General features: G+C 46.5%; 2 protein-coding genes across 9 annotated transcripts in view; one reads left to right on the forward strand and one right to left on the reverse strand.

Annotated features, from left to right (window-relative positions):
- LOC117223804 (uncharacterized) overlaps window positions 1–20720 on the reverse strand; it is a 78178-nt gene that overhangs the window by 36760 nt on the left and 20698 nt on the right. The window lies entirely within an intron of this gene.
- tn (tripartite motif containing protein thin) overlaps window positions 1–20720 on the forward strand; it is an 84429-nt gene that overhangs the window by 6063 nt on the left and 57646 nt on the right. The gene's annotated exons all lie outside the window — the stretch shown is intronic.

Below are 20720 nucleotides of genomic sequence, written 5' to 3' on the forward strand. Positions count from 1 at the left end.
GATTACGGACAGCGGAATGCAGAGTAAACGCGGAAAAAGCCAGCCGGCTTTCCCGGAAGAAGTAAAACATTCACTCTCTCTCCAAAGAGAGAGAGAGAGAGAGAGAGAAAGAGAGAGTGAAAAAGAGCCGATAAACGCTCGCGCCGAAAAAGCGAATTCGGCAGCCAGTGTTTCTCGATGGAATCCAATTATTGCTCTTGTGTATGAAGAGAAAACATCCGGGGGAGAAAAAAATGTTCGTACGTTCCAGCGACTCGATAATTCCTTGGGAAAATATTTTCAGCGCAGTGAAACCGATCGGTCGCGACATGTTGCAAATTCGATTTTCCTCGCCCCTCGATCCGGCAGTTCTTAGGCGAGCCGGTGATCGATGGATCGCGCGCTCCCAGCGAAATATCGCGCTCTCGTTAAACCGTCGCCCCGACCGGGAAAACGGGACGACCACTCGACGTTCAACACTTTTATTCCAACAAAAGGAGAGAGCCCGGAATCCGCGCGGACAGAGTATTCGTTTGATTTATCCGCGACAAAGACGCTGGGCCCTCGTTCTCTCCTTCTCTCTTCGTGGCCGCGCGGCGCCGCGCGACCGGCTGCTAATTAATTTCCCCTCGCCGCTTTAAGCAACTTCTTTTCCTCCGACCGGCCCGGCCGCGGCCGCTGAAACGAAATAACGCTAATTACTTCTTCTTTTCAGCCGGCCGGCCGGCATTCAAATCCCGCCGCGTGAAACTGTAATTTCCGCGGTATCGTCGCCGCGGCGGCTCCTCGAACAAGTTTCGCGAGCGAAAATCGTTTCAATGGGCCGAGGGGGTGGAGGGTCGGTCGGTGACTCGCGGTTTCCCAGGCAGGGCTTATCGGTTCCACTCCGTTTCTTTTGAAATTACCGCGACTACGGACGATAATTGATCGATCCGATCGTTCCTGCCGCTTCGAGTCGCGCGAAATAAATTATTGCCGACCATTGTCGTCTAGAAATTCACCGAGCCCCTTCGGCGATCGTTCCTTCCGTCGCGGAGAGCTATTCGAGTGGTTAAGTTATTTTTTGATCAGGTAGTTTCAAGTGTACTCCACCTTCTTCACCGGAGAAATCCATCGAAATTATTCCGGCAACAGAAATGAAATTTTTCGGCGTTCAGGGACGAAATGAAACTGCTGGCAGCACAATTTTAGACGGATTTGAAGTTCGAACTATATTTTCGGGACTAGAATTCGCCAGGGTTGTCTTTCGACTTCTCCGAATTTAGGAGATTTCCATCTTACAGAACGATCTAAAGTTCGGGGACCAAAATTCGAAAAATGAATTCCACTAGTCTCAGTAACTGGTCCAAAATTTTGCTACGGACCTAGGTGGACCAGTTACTGAGACTAGTGGAATTGGTTTTCTGGATTTTTCCGATCTGTCCCAAAAATGAATTCCACTAGTCTCGGTAACTGGTCCTCCTAGGTCGATAGCAAAATTTTGGACCAATTACTGAGACTAGTAGGATGGATTTCCGGACAGATCCCAAAAATCCGGAAAATGAATTCCACTCGTCTGAGTAACTGGTCCCCCCCTTGTGATCCTGCACAAAAATGGACAATTTGGGAAGAGGAGACACGATTATTCGAGTCTCGCGCCTCGATTTTATAATTGTCGAGAATCGGTAATTATAAAAACGAGGCGCAAGACTCAAATTAATCGCACCTCCTGTTCCCAAATTGTCCATTTTTGTGGACAATCCGAGCGTCAATTAGAGAGACATTACTATATTCTGTATATGATTATCTCGAGAGAAGACGCGACAGATTAAAGCGAAAGTTCATTCTCAAATCGCAGCGAATAGTTCTCGTCGGCCACGCACGCGTTGAACGCCGAAGGCTGCGACAAACGCGATAAACGAGGGAGCTATAAAAATTGTTGAACAGGAAATCGATTGATCGTCGAAAAGCACGAAGCGTCGTTCCGCTAATAGGCGAGGAAATCGCGGGAGAATTGTTGAGAAAACGGTTCTGTTTACGTGTGGGAATTGCGGGGGATTCGAACAAGAGAAAGAGAGAGAGAGAGAGAGAGAGAGAGAGAGAGAGGGTCAGAAAGAGGAAGAGAGAAGAGAGCAGTCCGTCAACAAATTCGAGAGAGTGCATTAACTCGCGAGCACGAGAAAAAGCGGGTGCCGAAAAATTCGTGCCGCGACCAGGGCGGCGCGTCCGCAAATTAGCGCTTCTAAACCGGCGGCTTTTTATCCCCCCCTAATTAATGTCCGAATTGCGGGAGACGAATGGGACGCGGGAGTTCGTTCTCATACTTCTGGTCGGCGGCGAGCGGAAATTCTGAGTTACCGCGGCCGAGTTTTCCCGCGTTTTTGCTTTTCGCCTATATTTTTTCGTTCCTCCGCTATTCCGTCGTCCGTTCTCCCGGTTCTCGTCGTTCTCGGTTTTTCGAAGGGACGCGACGGGAAAAGCGGCGCGCGGCCCCGGGCTGAAAAAGATAACTGTCGCCGTTCCTCGTCGTTTGTTTCATTGGGTTTTATATATATATCGTTAATGCATCCGACGGTGGGAGCGGCGGCAGATAACGCGGCCGCACCGTATAAATTCACGAGCGGCCGAAGACAAACGTCATTCCGGCTCCCGGACGCGAATCTACAATTCGGATTTAAACAATGACGCGCATTCGTTATCCGCCGGCCGATAGAACGACGGCCGGGGAACAGTTTATATCGGAGCCATTCGTCCGCCAATAAGAATAAATTCTGATCCGACGACCGGCCTCGCGGATTATCCCGTTCTTGCCGCGCGAACGAATCCCTCATACGTTTCAATTATCCATCGGAATCATATTTCACGGGGTCCTCTCTCGACGCCATTTCCGGTCTTCCGGCTCTGGTGCGAGCACCGCGCATCGCCGCGGCGCGCTCGCAAATGTCCCAGGCGCGCGACAAATTACGCCTATAAACAGCAATTACGCGATCGCTGTTTATGCGGACGCGCATTTTTCACGGGAATTTATAGAAATATCACGTTTCACCGAGCGCTGCGATCCCCTTCGATTTATTCGAATGCTGTCGCGGTTTAAAAACTGCGAGCCAAAAATCGCGGGGGATGCAAACCTCCTCCCTTAGTTAATTAACACAATCGTTTACTCGCTAATTCGGAGGGTCCTCGGCCTTTTTCGAATGATTTCGCGACCAGCGGAATCCGCGGTGTCTCGTTAATGGTTCAGAATTACAAATTGCGTTCGAGCGAAATCGCGGCCGGATTTTCTGGCTCCGATCGTGTTCGAAAATTGTTCTGCAACGATCCGGGCCCGCGGGAACACGCCTACGTGACTCGTCGGCGGCGGTTTAAAATTATTAACGCGTTCAAATAAAATTATCAATTAATTTCCCCGCCTCGCTGCGAAAATTGTACTGCAAACCGTCGAAACATCCACTGTGCCGTCAACTAATTTATTACTAATTCATTTCTGCTTCGGCCAGTGATCGAAAATTGTTCTGTAATAATGGCTTCAAATTATTAACGCGTTCGGATAAAATTGTCGTTTACAGTTGCACTTCGGAAATTGTTTTGCAACCGTTTGTACGTTCACCGTGTCTCCGTACAATTAATTATGAATTCTATTCTGCTGCGATCGCTGTTCGAATATTATTCTGTGATCATTGAAACATCTTTCGCGACTCGAAATAATTAAACGCCGACTCGTCTCTGCTCCCAACGACGTTCAAAAATTGTTCTGTAACGATTGTTGTTTGCAGAGACATCCGCGCGACTCGTTAACGATTTAAACCGACTAACGTCTTCGATTAAATATGGTCATTTCCAGTTTCGGCCTCGACAATGATTCCATAGGCATTGAAACATCCACCCGTCACCGGCAAACAATTTATTTCTGACTGATTTCTGGCTGCGACGCTGTCTGAAAATTGGAATCACGGAGCGAGCGTGTTGTTCCCCGGATCGATGGGGTGGTTGCACCCTCCAGGGGCGGAGGTTAAAAAATAATTGGTACGAAAAAAACGGAAAAGAGTATCTCCTATTGTGCCAGATTAATAGTGCCCCGAAAGGGTTGATCCAATTCCGCCGCCGGCCATCGGCGATTTCTCTTTCGGGGCGGCGGTTTTCGAGCGGCGCGCCGCCGCCACCTCCGCCCGCGCAATTTTTATCACTTCCTCGAGCTGCAATCGGCTCGGGGCCGGGAACGTGCTGAACGAGAAACGCTCGGCGAAATAACTGCGCCCTCGAGACACCCGGGCCGCGGCCTCTCCCAGAAACGTAACGCGTTCGGAATGTGTAGGACTCCCCGGTAATACCGTGATCCCGTCAGGGATTACCGAATCGCGCAATTAAATCTCGAGCCGCGTTAATGCCGACGGAACAATTCTCGCCGCAATTATCGTTGATCCTCGCGGCCGTCGCCGCGCGACCGCGTTCCGAGACCCGCGAAAAAAAGAACAGCGTTAAACAACACCCCGCAGTGATCCTCCGCAATTCGTACTAATTAGTTTGTTAATCGGCGGCGACGGCGAGCAATCCCCCCGGGGAAACGCCGCGGCGATTTTTCTTACGGCATCCAGTCCCGCCGCGGCGGAGGCTTTCAGTCAATCTGTATCAATTAGAGAGCCAGCTTTTAGAAATATCTCCGAGCGAGAAGGAAAAAGAGCCGCGGCGGGTTTGCCGTTTAAGAAACTCCGGCGGATTGAATTAGTTCGGGGCGCATTAAAAAGCGTGAGAATATTATCTTCGAAGGGAAATTTCTGTCCGGAGAATTTTACTGTTGACGAACTACCGTGATTGGACGTAATTAAATCGGCCCCCGTAATCGCTAAGAACCGGCAGCGAGGATGTTACCTTCGAAGAGGAAATCTGCTCGATGAATTTTCCTGTTAATAAATTTTCCCGCCGCGATATCCGAACCGAGTCGCGATCGTTACGAAACCAAATGAAAAATGTTATCGTTCAACGATTAATTCGTGGCAGTTTTCTTTTTTATCGAATTTGTTCTCGCATCTGTTTAACAACGATTAGCGACCACTTGTGCGATCATATTTGTAGGGTTGCATGTCGTGTAATATGTACGATAGTTTTGCGTTACATTTTTACAGGATTTTCTTGATCCGAGCTTCTTTAGTTACTGTATAATTTCGCTAAGCGATTTGGTTCCTTCGAAGTATGACATTATTTTTGCTAATTTGTTTGTTTGGACAACTGTCCAAGTTTTTACTTTTTATTTCTGATGTTGTTGTACACTGGATAAGCAGAACAGGAATTGCTATTTTTCGTCGCAATTCTAATTAATGCTCGCACTATTTTCTGGATTTTTGCACTGGAGAAACGAATAATGTCTGATCACAGGCCATCCGAATCTCCTTATAACTTTTTCAAGCTCTCGAATCTGGCGCAATTATTTTATCCCGCGATTACGATTAACGTTCGCAATGTTTTCCAAATGTTAGGATAAATTTCAAAGCATGACATCACTTTTGCTAATTTGTTTGTTTGGACAACTGTCCAAGTTTTTACTTTTTATTTCTGATGCTGTTGTACACTGGACATCCTATTAGGATGCGCTTAACTGTAAGCTCATTGCTACAGTTGTTACTAAGGGGTTTATCTGTTTCAGAGAGTCTTTGTTATGCATTACTTTAAATATTCTTAGTCGAGAATATTCTTAGCCAATTAGTCGAGATAGCACAATTTGTACTATCATTTGCACTATATTGTATAATTATATTTGTACAATTTACTACCTTCGAATCGATAACAAAATTTACTTTATTGCATATTTAAAAAATTTTTATTTTACTTCATGCTCCGAATTGATTTCGAACGAAGGAACGATCGAATAAATGCTCGAAAATCCGGAGCAAATCGTTCCCGTCAGGGTGAACCGCCTCGATCAGGCATTAACACGTGTCGTCTTCGAAATCTTCGTTCAATCCCCGAAGAGACCGTGGAAAAAAAATAGGGGTGGATGACCGGGTGCTGATAGAGAAAAATTAGATTGATCCGCGACATGGCAGGGCCAAAGTCACGGGGAGAAAAATGGATTTCTTGTATTCGGGTACACACGGTGGACACGTGACGCACTCGTGCAAATGGAGATCCATTTTTCATCGTGGAAGACACCGTTCCCCGCCGATAAACCCACGGTTTTCACGCGGCTTCCGCAAACCGCCCTCGCGACTCTCGCTTTCAATTTCCATTTAAAAATTCCGTCGCGGTCGATTCTGGCCAATTTAACGCCTGCCGTATTTTCGAGGCGGAATCTCGACCGGAGACCCGAAACTTGATTTTTCTGCGGCATCAAAAATTGCACGCATCGATTGCAAGATGCAAGGAGTGCATCTTAAGATGCAAATACTTGTTTCAGTAACACCAATGGTCTCGAAATAATACAAATTAATTGTATTGCGAATTTTCGCATTCGTTCAAAAATTGATGCACGTCGTACAAAGCATAAATTAACGTTGAAAGTGCGATAATTATCAGCAGCGTTCCCGCGTCCCCCGGACGTTTATTCGTGTATTTATTTATTACACGAATTAAATACCAGAGTCACTCAATTAATGAAACCGAAATTACCGGAGCAAACAGAGTTTGTAAACCATTTATTTATTCGTAAGCCATTTATTCGTAAAACCGAATTTACTTTAGCAGCAACCCAATAGACAGTGAATAATCGCCACGGCAAAGATCGTGGTAACGTCCGGTTGTTCGTTCGAACACGTCGCGATGGAAATAAATCTCGAAAGTTAATTAAAAAGCACCGACGACCGTGTTAAATCACCGCGACGAGTAACGAGAGACACGTGGAACGAATTCGATCATCGTCAGAGGTATAATACCGAAGAAAATACCGTGCGTCGCGTCAAGAAAAATCTCTTCCGCGAACAATAGCAAAGTCGCGAGCTCACAAAAGGCACTCGTAACTTTCCCCGCGGCGTTTATTTCCGGCCGGAGGATTCGCTTCTGCGGCGAAGTTCGAGTGTTCGGAGCCCGATTGGCCGAAAAAGCAGAGATCGGAGAACGAATGGAGCTGCGACGTCGGACGTCCCGCGACGCGGCCGTCCCCGTCGACGCGGCGAATCCGTCGACGCGTTCCGGGCCGGTTTTTATGGAGACGCAGTTGTTCTTTCGGCAAGTCGGAGAGCCATCGATCTCTTCCGACCCCTTTGGCAATTTGCGAGATCCGAGCCGATCGGGAGAGCAAAACCGACGGTGGAAAAAGGGCGCGCGCCGCCGCCGTCGACGTCATAAATCTCCGCGGAATTGAATCGTGGACGTTGCCGATCGGGAGAGAAGTTCGGCGCGAACAGACGTCGGAGTTTCGGGTCCCCCCGCGTCCCCCCGGCCGCCGAACAAACGCGCTTTGGAAAGGCCGGGAACCGTTTGCTTATGGATAAGTCACGGGGGAGCGGGTTCCCTTTTATTAGTTCCTTCGGAAATTCGAGCAAACAGAAATATCCTCGTCTGGAAATTAGGGGACCTCCCTCGAGGACTCCGTCGACGAAAAGCGAACGATCCTCGGGACGGGACAAATTCGTCGGAAGTTAACGATCAAAGCGGCGCTCGCGATGAAAATATTAAACCGGCTTCTTCCGGAGCGCGGAGCGTGTTCTCTTTGCGGGTTACAGTTTCGCGTGGGTGCTCCTTCGCCGTGGAGGATAATGAAACCGGCGATGCGCCGCTTCCAGAAGAGGCAAGAAGAGGTCGGTCTTTTCCTCCTTTTTTTTTCTTCTTTTTCTTTTTTCGTAGACGCCGCGGCAAAACAACCGAGTTTATGGGATAAAATAACAACGGAAGGGAAACAAAGAGCGGCGGCCAAAGGGAACTGAAACGGACGGCCATGAACAGTTTCGATACGCCGAAGAAAAGCTTCGGGATAGCTTCTCGAGCTGTTATCGCACGGATATTTCTCTCACCTTTACCACCTCGACAAACCCGCCTTCCACGGTTCGCCTCCTCGCTCTGAAATCGTTGCCCGGTCGTTTGTACCGTTTAGCTCGACTTCGCGCCCAGCTTCTCGAACTTCTATAGATAAATTCGTGTTAACAAACGCTGTTAACCCTTTGCACTACGTTTTCCTTCACTGTTAAGTTTATCAGCGCTTCGTTCTCCGCGATAAATTTCTAGACAAGGCAAACGGATTTGTATTCGAAGATTAGCCTCCCTGTCGCTAGGTTTATTCATTTTTTGCGATAAATACAACACGCGATTGCAGTTGTTTAAAGAATACAGGATGATAACGTATCGTTCGATGCGAAATTTTTATGCGACCATTTCTATTACGTTTTATTTTATCGTTATTGTATTATACGTATTATTTTTTAGCACCGTTAGCAACCACGCAGAAGAAAAAGAAAAATCAGAGTAAAAATCCCGCAGTGGAATATTTTCTTTTTCAATCTTGATTCGATTAAAGCAAATTCTCGAAATTTATGCAAATATTCGGGTTGTCAGCGTGGCGGTCAAAGCGTCGATGTTTAAATATCGAAGTGCATAAAATCTATATCGAGTGAATTATTTTCGAAATTCTCGTAACGAGCCTGACACGTTGTCATAGTGCAAATGGTTAATTAGCGACGGCGACGGCAGCTAATTACACATCGCGTTTTTCGCTGGATTTCCCATTTCGAAGCCGTCCGTGTTAATTTTCCTACGATTTCGATTCGCGATTAATTCCGACAGGAATTCTTCGCGCTCGACCCGGAAGAGGGACGGATTATTTTCATCCCGGAAGCGACCGAACGTTGCCAGACAGTGGCACCGTAATTGCCGCTCGGATAATTACTGCCAAATTTAAAACCGCTCGGCGCGGCGCAAGGCGCAAACTGCAGAATGAAATTCTGTTTAATTTTTTTTAGGCGCCGAAATTTTGCTACCGGAAACGGATCGGGAATCTCTCCTCATAGCAATTTCATAAATCATGGCACCGAGTGGCCCGGTACTTTAAAATGATAACTAATTTCATCGGTAGCGAGTTTCACGAATTTGCCTTTTTTACAAAGGTGAAACTGAAATCTGATTTTAGTCTACTTTTCGAGGTTGTATTAATTCAGAGCTCGCGAAACCTGTTCCAAGACAATTGCAGAAAACAAAAACGAAGTGAAAAATGTGTCGTCTCTTTTGATCATTCTAATCGGTCAGATATCAACGTCTCGTAAACAAAGAACATTGTTTTCGTATAAAATTCTGTCCACTTTTCAAGGGAGGTTATTGTCGTCATTGAAGCTATGAAGAAAATGGCACGGCAAGGGGTTCCATTTGTCTAGCGTCCGCAATGCTTTGCATTCGCGTGTACAACGGTCCACGAAAATATTCGACGGAGTCGCATTGCTAAATCCGCGAGCCTTTTAGATTATCAAACTCGCCGGAAACGCTCGGAAAAAGTCGCTCTTTCTTCCCGTCCCGGAATTTATTACTCTGCCGGCTTGCACTTTGTACCTCGTTAGTCCGCGATGCACCCTTTCACCGTTGCAGTTCGCGAGGCTCTCGCGCGTGCACCGTGTCCTGGCAAAAACAAAGACGCCGGGCTCGTAAAAGAAGCTCCGGAACACGGCCGGAGCTTATCCCTCGAGCGATCCAATCTCGCAAAACCGGTCCTGGATGGACCGCGACGATGACAGAGCGTTTTCTCTCTGGCTGCTCGGCCGAAACTTCCGCGACCGGCGCGATCTATCGCGGCCCGAAGTTCGACGTCGATGAAGTTACAGGCCGAGAAGTTCGCCACGGGAATTATGGGAGCTCGCAAGCCACGGGAACGATGATATTTCACGGTTTCCCGGAATCGGCGGATCGGATTCGCCGGCATCGTGGATCCGTGGATTTTCTGCTCGGCTCGCGCCGCGCTTCTGCCAATCACGCGCGGGCAAAGTATACAAAACCAGTGCCATAAATCCCATTAACGGGAAATGCAAATGGTCACGGCGTTCGTAAATTCGCCGATTATCCGCTATTACAATTCGGCCGTCCCGGGGATTCGATCGCGGACAAGCGACACGACCGCGTCAATAACGAATTGCCCCGGGGCCAAGTTCGATGCAAGTCACGAGTGCAGAACGATCGTTAGCGCGACCAACTGGTCCACGTTGACGCTCCTCGGACCTAGATCTTCGTGCCTCGATCGATCGATCGCTCGAGGAACCCAGGAGCCTCGATCGATCGATCGCTCGACGAAGATGCCGCCTTCTCCGAAAAGGGAAAACGTCGGAACTTCCTACGATTTTTACAAAATAAGATAATCTTACTTTCTTCTAAAAGTAACAATAAGACATTTGTTCTGATCTTAACCGAGTGTTATTGTAATATTTGCCGCAAGCGAACACGTACGTGTGGATCAAAATCGTTCCGAGAAACGGGCAGTGCTATTGTTTTCTAACGCGTCTATAGTTCGCTGACCAAATTCATCGTTGAAACAATTTTGAAGCTAAGTTAATTCATAGTTACTCCATAATTCATTTTCATTGTTTTTTTAGCACTCCGCCATATACAGATATTACATTCGAAGGTAGAAGTTAGCATTTTCGAAAATTTCTCTTACGCCACTGTAATTCTAACCCGTTCGTTCAGGGTGATATGCCCTGCTCGCCTCTCATTGGTCTGTTCTTTTTGGCTAATGACTCGTAAACGAAGCTGCGGATTACATCTTCGCTGAGGGAAAAGTTACTTCGAATGACCTCAAGAATCATCCGTTTCCAGATGTTAATATAATTATAGGACACACTGCATATTGAACGAATAAATAATCGCAAATTAACAAATTAGTGACCCGTCGTTTAGAACGGTCCACTCGACGGAGAATTTTACCCGACGACGGTGCCGTGTTCGTCTTCGTTCGGCGCAATCGTAGAATGCGGTGTTCGGCTTTGTAAAAATGATCGCACAGAATTTTTCTCAATTCCGTCGAGGTTCCCGGAGTCCGTTGATCGTCTTTGAAAAAATAATCGTATCGAATTTCTCTTCGTTTAGCGGAATTCCAGACGTTGATTGCGCGGGATCTATCTTCGTTTGTCGCGCCTCCAGGAATCTCGTGCACAGCTTCGGGAGATGATCTTGAAGGATTCGACGCCTCTGTTTATTCATTTAACAAATAACGCCGGGCCGTCTGCTTGTAATGTCTGCTTGTAATATTGAAGGATCGGGGATCCGCGTGGAGAGGGTGTGTTAGGATCAAAGGATTCGAAATTGGAGGAGAAAGGTCGGAAAAGAATCATCGAGGAGCAGACTCGAAGGGATGAAAGTCTATTCAGATTTATCGCGAGTTCGTTTCTTCTTCATCGCCTCTCAAGATTCGTTTCGCCCGCTTTTTTCTCTCCACCCCTCGCGCAAATCGCAGACGGCATATTCGAGCACGACGGCGTATTCGAGACGCGTCTCGTTCGTCCCATTGTGCCCCTGTTACTGCGACTCCAATTAATGCTGAGGTCAATTGGCCAATCGGGACCGTGCATTAATTGTGTAACTATTGGGCTCCGAATTAGGGGCGCGTTGGGTCACGTAAACGCTGCGATACATTTTTCCGACAACTGATCGATTAATTGAGGAACCGATACTTTCCACCGCCATGGAATTATTCTTCGCGAATCTTTAATTACCTTTGTCGGATAAATTAGTTTATTATTTTCTGAACAATTTCGGTTCATCAATCCCTAGCTTAGATCTAGTCTAGCGTAACTCTTCAACCCCCAATCGTTCAACCCCCTCTGTCGGATTAATTAATTCGCCATTTTCTAGCCTCGAGAACATTACGTTTCAGGAGGCCGTAATTCTCTCGCCAGAACTTTTTTAAGACTAAGAAACGTTGAACTAATCTGCCTCGCACCCCTAATCGCGCGTGTCGGGTAAACGAGGTATGAAAACACGCAGCCACTGATCTCCTGAAATTCGCTCAAAATAAAAATAGATGCAGGAGTTCGAAGAAGACTATATAAATAAATAATAGCCGGTGTTCTACCCTGTACAAATAAAGGGCAAAGTTGCCGACCCTATATAAACCGATGGACCCATAATATAACTAAGGGATCCGGAAGAGAGAAAGAGAGAGAAAGAGAGATGTTAATAAAATACTAGTGCCGGAGCGCCGGCAGAAGAAAATCCGGGATCCTCGGAAGGGAGAAGTACCAAAAGGGTGTGTGTGGTTGTGTCTCCGTAAAACGTGTAACCGACGTCGCTCGGGATGCGTGAAACGGAGGTAAAAATCGCGGCGTTAAACGGAACGCGGGAACCCGTGACGTAAAATGCGGTATAATCATAGTGTCAAGGTGACGCGAACCTAGCGACGTCTCTATCTGTTCTCCCATGAACCTGGGCTAGGAAAGTTTGTTCCGGCAACCGGCTCTTATTTTCCGCAGGCGTGATAAAGAGTGCGTTCACGGCAGGCGAAGACGAGCCCCGGCCCCCGCGCCGCCTGTTTTATTCATCCCATTATTCTTTGAAACTCGCGCGAACGCCACCATCCTTCGAGAAAGAGAAAAAGAGACAAAGAGAAAGGGAGATAGAGAGGGTTTTCACAAAAATGCTCCGGCATAATAGAGACCATGTCGTCCACGCTACAAAAGCGCAGCCTCGCTTAACGCGATTCTTTCAGAAATTGGGCTGCCTTCTATTATTTCTGCGACCATTCTCTCCTATCGAGTACTTAATCCTTATAACGCTCACTTCGAGACGATGTTATCCTTGCAATAGAAGTCTCGAACACTCGCAGGAAATCGGAATCGTTGGTAAATTGGGGATTCTTGTTGCTAAGTACAATTGAACAGCTTCGACTAAGAAAAAATGACGAAGATTTGAGTCAAGTTCCAAGTCTGAGATAAGTGTGGGCTCGGTTTGAATCGAGTTCGAAGTCTGAGATAAGGGTGAGGTAGATTTGAGTTAGGTTCGAAGACTAAAATAAATTTGGACAAGGTTTCAATCAAGTTCGAAATCTGAGATAAGTCTGATCTAAGTTTGAGTCAAGTTTCAAATCTGATATTAATGTGGGCACGATTTAAATGAAGTTCGAAGTCTGAGATAAGTCTGAGTTAAGTTTGGGTCAAGTTTTAAGTCTGATATAATTGTGGACACAATTTGAATCAAGTTCCAAGTCTGAAATAAGTGGGAGCTGGATTTGAGTCAAGTTCGAAGTCTGGTATAAATGTAGGCACGGTTTGAATCAAGTTCTAAGTCAGAAATAAGTCTGAACCAGGTTCGAGTCAAGTTTTCAGTCTGAAGTAAGTGTGAGCTAGGTTTAAGTCAAGTTTTAAGTCTGATATAAATGTGGGCACAGTTCGAATCAAGTTCAAAGTTTCAGGTAAATGTGAAGTAGATTTGAGTCAAATTCGTAGTCTAATATAAATGTAGGTACGGTTTGAATCAAGTTCTAAGTCTGAAATAAGTCTGAGCCAGGTTCGAGTCAAGTTCCAAGTGTGAAATAAATACGAGCTAAGTCCAAGTGATTTCCAAGTCTGAAATAAATGTGAGCTAGTTCTGAGTCAAGTCTTAAGTCCAAGCTCAAGTTCTCCACCATATTCGGATAAACAGATAAATAAAGATCATCTTTAAACACCATCTATGCCAAGTCGATGACAAACGTCATAAAAGTCGAGTTACATATTTTCCGGGACAGGTTCAAATTAGGTTCCAGTTAAGTCCAGAGATGGAAAAATGCTTCGGGTCACGCACGATAGCCCTCCGGCATTCTACAGCAAATGGGGTAGAATGGAAAGGTGAGAATGCACGTGCCCCGGTAATTCATAGCGTAACTAGAAATGTATATTAATGCGCCGTGGAGCGTCTGGACAGAAAAACGGCCGAAGAACGTGTTGGTTATAAATTAAAATAAATAGTGCGTGCGGCGGGCTCGTCGGGAATGCTAACTAGTTCAATTCCCGTGCGCCGTCCAGCGTTTTCGACGTGAACGCGTCAGGCGATAGTAGAATTTCGCCGTGGAATGTGGACGTGTAACGGGGCCGAGCGCATTTCTCCGAGCGAAATTACATGGAAATAAAGCGTGGTTGACGGTTCGATGTCACCGACGATTCTCCTGCAGATTCTACATCTTATTGGACTGTCGCGGATTATTCCGTGATATGTGACCGGGAACGTTTGCGGATTATTTCGCGTTCCGTGACACGGCCGTGCCATCGCGTGCGGAATATTGTGCTTACATATGCAAAGCGGCTGACTGACAATGAATTCGCGTAACGAGAGCCAACTAGACAAATTCGCGGCGGTTCCCCGTCGCGTTTCGTTGCCCGCGAAAAATAGAAAAAAAGGAAACGAGCAGGCAACCTCGAAATTGGACTGGCCCTGGCAATTTGAAAACGAGAAAACAGAAGCCGGCCGCCGAAATTACTTAACGCGGTGCGACGCGGGGAAGAGACAGCTGGAAGGATTCGCGCGAAGCTTGCTGGTTGGACCTCCACGGCCGGCTTTATGAAAAAAGGATAATGGAATCTAGGCTAGACCACCGGCAGACTGCGAGCAATAGGGAGAGCAGAGGCTAGATGCAAAGGTTCCTTAATTGGGTCGCCGGTAATAAGCGTCGGCTAGAGAAACAGGCTTCCCCCATCCGAACCGTTTCATGGGACCATCCCGGGGAACGATCCTCCCCGTGTTCCTCGTTTATGCATTATGCAAATCTGCCTACAATGGCCTGAATGCCCCGCCGCTCCGGTCTGGTTCTTGCATTAGCAATAATGAAGACCACGCAGCTATGTAACTTTCTCGCGCGCGGAGCGCGGCTTGCCGCGGCCCAACTCGAAAACGCTGTTCAAATCTGCAACTCGGAAACACTTCTCCGTTCCGCGACTCCGAAACGCTGCTCGATTCTACAACTTGGTTATCAGACGTTGCCAGTGTCGTTCGCCAGCAGGCGCCTCGTCGGATCGAGCGAAGATGATCGCAGGGTGGGAACGTATCGGCGACGGTGTAACGGAGAAAGATTACGACGTTAACGCCAGATATAGAGCCGCGCGAGAGGATATTCGTAAGAGGATAAATTTAGCTGGAATCCTAAATCGGCTGTTAATAATACAGTCCGTCGATAGGTTCTCCTTCGACCGAGTTGGCAAGGGTGCCCTTAACGAACAGTTGTTGGGTATTTTGCGAGAAGCATGGGGGAATCGGCAAGGAATTGCTGGACGATAAGCTGAAACCTTTTGGAGATCGTTTTAATGCGTTAATAAACAGTGTTTATTATTTTATAAATTTTTTAGTTATCTCAATTTATTTTAATTTAATCGAAACATTTTTCTCCGAATTAACGCCTTAGAATTTTCGACGCCTCGAACTGATTTCGAAATTTGATTCAACCACATCGACCTATCTTAAAGAGAACTCTTCGAGCTTTATTTTAAGATCGATACAGCTCAAAAACACCCGCGGGAATGTAACTTAGAATCGATTAGAAAATCGTCTCCAAAATTGTGTCACTGTTCCTCGAGATACTCGTCGAAATTTGTTGATTTCGCAAACCGGTCTTGAAATCTTTCGAACCAAATCGACCCTACATTAAAAAGGACTCTCGGAGCTTTAATTTAAGTCCAATAAAGTTAACAAATTTCCGCGAGAATACAATATTAAAACGCTTCGAAGATTCTCATTAAAATCGACTCATTTTTCTCCGGGTTAGCGGTCGAGATTCTTTTACTTCTCAAACAAATTGCGAAATTTTTCTCAGTCAAGACGATCTCGTCTTAAAGCAGGCTCCTCGAGCTTCGATTCGAGCGCTCCAAAGTTGAAAAGTTCCGAGAGAAATGCATCTGAAATTAATTATAAAGATAACCTCGGAAAATCCAGTTTCATAGAACAAAATTTTGTAACGTTGCCAGTAATTGGTGAAATCATTTCTGTTTCGTGAGATTTCTCTGAGACGCCATTTGGTGTCGTTGGTCCTTGACGATGTTAAAACACCGAAAAATAGTTCGGGGTGTCATTAATCGAGAGGTTAATTCGCAACGAGGCGACGAAAAGCGGCCAACGAAAGCGGGCCGCGGATAGCTCGTTGGAGAAAAACCGTGGAGAACCCGGTGGCTTTTTCCCCGGTTATTGTCCCGCGACGGAGGATAAAGGAATCCCGTTTTATTTAAGATCCGCGGCCGCCGGCTCTCCACCAATTAAATTCAGTTCTGTACCGTTGATTTCGGTCGGGGATGGAGCGCCGCGCCCTCGCGAACTTCTTACGATATTGTGTTCCTGATTCGCGCGCCGCGCCTCGCCTGCCCGACGCGTTAATTAAGATTAACAATGCGAAGCACGATGATTATCTCTTTGTTGACCCGGCATAGTTCTGATTCTGGCAGTCCCTGCATTGTCGAGCCGTCGACCTACGACCCACTTCGCGGCTGCATAAAGAGGCCCCCGCACATAATGCCGTCGAATTAATTGAAAAACTCGGGACCGGTCCGAGTCAAATGTAAATCCAGGAGCGCCTTATATCGCGGCCCCTTCAGTCCTCGAAATATTTACAAGCTTGTAATTAACGGCGAGACCGAAAAGGAACGGGTCACGGGGAACACAAAAGAAAGTTCCGTTCATCGAGAAAACTCGATGAAATTCGCGACACATTGTTCTCGAAATTAATTATCCATCCGTCATGGGATCGAAATTTAAAAGGAAAACTTGCTACAGAGACAGAGAGAGAGAGAGAGAGAGAGAGAGAAATCTACAAAATCGCAAGTTTCGAGTAAATTTTTAATAGACTTCCGGAGAGTTTCGCGGCGTTAATTAAAAATTCCGTGTTCACGATTTCGCCGCGCGTGCAACGGAAGTTGCGGCCCGTCACGAGTATCAATCGACGTCTCGGTTGCCCCGCCACGTCCATCTTCGAGGCTGCTTCCAGGTTTTCCTTGCCGATCCGAGCCGGATAGGAACTTAGTTTTATGGAGTTTTATCACCGAACCGTTTAACGTCGCTCCGTGGTCGCGCTCGTTTCCTCGACGACGCGGCACAAAAGCCGGATTACAGATTACTCGGCGAAGGAACGGCCACGGATCCATACAGCCGGCCGTATTACTTCGGAATATCTTTCCGTAACTTCCGTTCCCGCGCCATTGTCCCGCGGCCGGTCGTCCCGACGAGAACGCCATTCCAGAAGAATTATAAACGCGGAACTTCCGATGGCTCTTTCCACGAGATCCGCCGCGCCGATTGCCGAGCACGCCGATAACGAACCGTCCGACACGCTCTGAAGTTTCAAGCCTTTCGTTCGTCGCTTGCGCGATTCGCTCGGACCCGCTCTGCGATTCTTGTGCGATTAAGTCCAGCGTGATCCGGAAGAACGTCTGGAGAAAAGATGTGTAGCAAATCTTGCATATTTGGACCCATATTCTAAATCAATAAATAACAATGTGACCGATGCGTCTCGTCTCAGAAAAATTATAAAGTTAGACTTTGCGTAATTTTAATTAGAACGTATTGCCGACTGTTTAAGACGATGCTGTCGGAACCAAAAGCTGGGAAACGTAAAAGATTTCTAGATACAGTAATGTCTCCCTTACTGACCGTTCAGATTGTTCTCAAAAATGGACAATTTGGGAAGAGGAGATACGATTATTTGTCGACCAGTTACTGGGACTAGTGGGAATCATTTTCGGACAGGTACCAAAAATCTCGAAAATGAATTCTACTAGTCTCAGTAACTGGTCCAGAATTTTGCTATGGACCTAGGTGGACCAGTTACTGAGACTAGTGGGATTGATTTCCGGACACATACCAAAAATCTCGAAAATGAATTCTACTAGTCACAGTAACTGGTCCAAAATTTTGCTATCGACCTAGGGGGATCAGTTACTGAGACTAGTGGAATTTATTTTCGGGACAGATCGGAAAAATCCAGAAAACCAATTCTACTAGTCTCAGTAACTGGTCCACCTAGGTCGATAGCAAAATTTTGGACCAGTTACTGAGACTAGTGGAATTCATTTTCGGGACAGATCGGAAAAATCCAGAAAACCAATTCTACTAGTCTCAGTAACTGGTCCACCTAGGTCGATAGCAAAATTTTGGACCAGTTACTGAGACTAGTAGAATTCATTTTCAGAATTTTTGTCCTCTGTCCACAAATCAATCCCACTAGTCTCAGTAACTGGTCCACCTAGGCCGATAGCAAAATTTTGGACCAGTTACTGAGACTAGTAGAATTCATTTTCGAGATTTTTGGTATCTGTCCAGGAATCAATCCCACTATTCCCAGTAACTGGTCGACGAATAATCGTATCTCCTCTTCCCAAATTGTCCATTTTTGAGAACGATCTGGGCGTCAATTAGAGAGACATTACTGTAATCGAGTTTAAATATTCGTCAGGCGGACGCTCAACGTGTCCGATCATGGCACGCCGATTCCACTTGCATCGAGGACAGTACTAAAGTGTACGAAGCATAAATGCATTTTTTAAATCGCTCCGAAGAGAGGCTGTTCCACTCCTGGTTGCACTGCAACTTGTAGAACTCGTTGAAGACCGTGAAACTCGACTTTTCTGTCGAGTATCAATTTGTTGAACCGCTTGTTCGACGAACTCTCTAAATAAAACGTAGCACGAGAAGGCTATTAACAGACTTTTCAACGACTGAACTGTGCTTACGAAAAACTCGATAATTATCTTTTAATTGCTAATTTCAAGTGAAATTATTACATGATATCAATCTTGATAATTGTACGGATTACGAATGCAATTATCGCAGTTTTCGAACAATTTCTTAAGAAATTCTTAATCGTTGATTCGAAATGAACTGCTAGGAAACTCGCGGTGAATGAGGTGTTAAGAGCTCGAGGAAATCTTGTCGTAACGAAACACTGCGCCGAGAGCGAAGATCCCCGAAGGATCAGGCTCCGCTGCCGCACGAATTTGCCTAAGTAATTTTTCCCGGCAAATCGGAAAATCTCGCGAACGGCAGCCGCGGTTTCGTGGCGGGGTTTGCGCAGTTAACGAGCCGCGACCCCGTTCTCAGGAAACGAAGTAATCTCGGGCGAGGACAGGCGCGCGCCTCGAGATCCTCGGCGCGGAATTTTCGGTCGCGCAGTTTGGACAAGCGGGATAAACAAACGTCGTTGAACCGTCGCCAGCAGACGGTCGAGCGTATTTTAACGCGGCGAACAATGCCGACGAGGAGGACAGAGAAAGAGAGAAGATGAAGAACAAGAGAGAGAGAGAGAGAGAGAGCGATCCGAAATCTCTCCTCTCCTCGCGACCGGATCACTGGCGCGGCGCATCGCGAAGCGGTTTTTCGCGTGGCGAAAAAACCGGCGGAAGAAAACAGTGAAATTTTGCGCAAGCGAATTCGGAGCGCCGACGCGGGCAATTCTATGACGCGCCCTAAAATATTGCGCGGTCGCGGCCGCCGACGAATAAAAAGCCGGCCTTATTGTAGCTAGCTGGCCGCGCGCGCGGAAGAAACGCAAAAAATGTTCCCGCGGCGCGTAAATCAACGCCTCTCCCCTCCTAGTTTTCGGGCATTGTTCCGCTGTCGCTTTGTCAGTCCGCGGCTCGCTATAAACGGCGAGTTCTCCATATCATTTTTCGGTTCGAAGCCGCCGAAAGAAACGCAATTAACCGGCGCGCAAAAAAGCCGTAATTTATCGCGATCCTTCTGTGGACCGCGCGAACGAACGTGAAACGAAAGAAACGCGGACGATGATGCGGCAGCCAACTGGCAGCGAGCATTGTCAAGTCATCGGAAACGCCGCGGTCGCAAATAAATTAGTCCTCGTTTACGCGGGTCGACCCTTTCTCAACTTCGTCGCGGATAAAAATCCTCTCGGAGATTCTCTTGCAACGTGCAACGAAGAACGGACTGGGAGTTTTACGCGTCCGCGACGAACGCCGGCGCGAGAAACGCGAGTGGACAGCTTTTCCGTTTCACTTTTGCCGAGGGAGAATCTTGGCAGCAGAATCTCCTGTCTGCTTAACTCTTGTTTACGCGGAATAAAATATAACAGGGCTTGTCCACCGGCTGACAGTTATTCACGATTCAACAGGACATCTTTATCTTATTCCTGCATTCCTCCAATGTTTCACGAAATGGGTACACTGTATCTACACTAAACCCTCTCTAATTGACGATCGGGTTGCACACAAAAGTATGATAATTTGGAACGAGGAGATACGATTGTTCGAACCTTGCTGCTCGCTTTTATAGTTACCGATTCTCAACAACTGTAAAAATATCGTATCTCCGCTTTCCAAATTGTCCATTCTTCTGCACAATCCGAGCATTAATTAGAGGGAATTCTGTACTTTCAAGATTGCGAAAGATCTCTGCGAAAAATCCACATACTAATGGTTCACAGATAATTAATAAGCAAGCGTCGAAATTCGATCGAAATTAGGAAATACAGAATAAGTAGAAACAGCCAGCAATGATCAGACAGTGGAACCGAACCCGTTCAAGCGTCGTTGAATAAATAAACAATAGACGACGAATAAAACTTACATTGTCGTTAATAATCTATCAGTTGCAGCAACTAATATATTATTAGTTATTATTTCTAAATTATTCCTGAGCAGTCGACGTGAATAAAAAAGTAATTACACTCTCATATAAAATTCTCCTTGACATGCAGCGAACGAATCTTTTTAACTTTTTCTGCTGCAGAGAAATGACTAATTTAGAATAATTAGCTGAATCAAAGACAATCGCTCCATAATTTCCCAAGGAACGAAACCGAGTGTACCACCGTGAAGCAATTTTTTTAAGACAGAAAAGGTACCATTTTATTGGCTAATAATATTATCGGTGGCTTTGTCTCCCCAGGCCTGATTCCCAGC

Source organism: Megalopta genalis, chromosome 4, assembly GCF_051020955.1.
Source record: "Megalopta genalis isolate 19385.01 chromosome 4, iyMegGena1_principal, whole genome shotgun sequence".
NCBI classification, from domain to species: domain Eukaryota; kingdom Metazoa; phylum Arthropoda; class Insecta; order Hymenoptera; family Halictidae; genus Megalopta; species Megalopta genalis.